The sequence below is a fragment of the Corvus brachyrhynchos genome, unplaced genomic scaffold (genome assembly GCF_000691975.1).
Source record: "Corvus brachyrhynchos isolate BGI_N302 unplaced genomic scaffold, ASM69197v1 scaffold18, whole genome shotgun sequence".
Classification (NCBI taxonomy): Eukaryota; Metazoa; Chordata; class Aves; order Passeriformes; family Corvidae; genus Corvus; species Corvus brachyrhynchos.
In genome coordinates, this window is record NW_008246064.1 from 108,694 (window position 1) to 109,590 (window position 897).

Consider the following 897-nt stretch of genomic DNA (forward strand, 5'->3'; position numbering starts at 1 on the left):
TCGGGGACACCGGGGGGACACGGGGGGCACCCCCCGCCCCGCCCCGGCACCTGCGGGCACAGGGGGGGGGGGCTGCCTCAGTTTCCCCTTAATTCGCTCCAGGGCCCCGCGAATTCCCGCTGGGATCCCCCCAAAAGCATGGAAAAGGGGGATTAGAGAGGGAAAAGAGTGGGAGGAGGGATTGAGGAGCAGCAAAAATAAATAATGATGAGAAAGGGAAATAAATAGAAGTGGGGAATCAAACGGAAAGAGTAAAAAGGAAAGGGAATAAATAGTAAATAAAAAAGAGATAAAAGGCATTGAAACGGACGGGAATGAAAATAAACGAAGTGAAGGGAAAGCAAAGGAAAGGATGAAGTAAATTAAAATGAAAGGAAGGAAAATGACTTGAAATAAAGGAAAGTAAAGTAAAATAAAGGAAAGGAAAATAAAGGAAAATAAGTAAAATAGGATAAGAGGAAATAAAGGAATGAAGATGCGATAGAATTAAAAAGGAAAATAAAAAAATAAAATTCAAAAAAGAAAGAAATAAAAGAGGAAAACAAAAATAAGAGAAGAGAAAATGTACTAAAAAGGGACGATAACCGATTTTTAAAAAGGAAAAGAAAAAGAAAATAACCGACGGAAATAAAAGAGAATAAAGAGGAAAAAAATGGAGGAAAACGGAATAAAATGAAAGAAAAGGAACTGAACCGAAATGGCCCAAACTGAACCGAATCAAACCCCAAAAACTTCAACAAAAGCCACGGAGCGAAGTGACCCGGAGCGCCCCGGGGGCAGCGGGAGACCCGGCCCGTCCCATCCCGGCCCGGCCCGTTCCCAGTCCCGCTCCCGGTCCCGGTCCCATCCCGGCCCGGCCCGTTCCCAGTCCCGCTCCCGGTCCCGTCCCGCACCGGG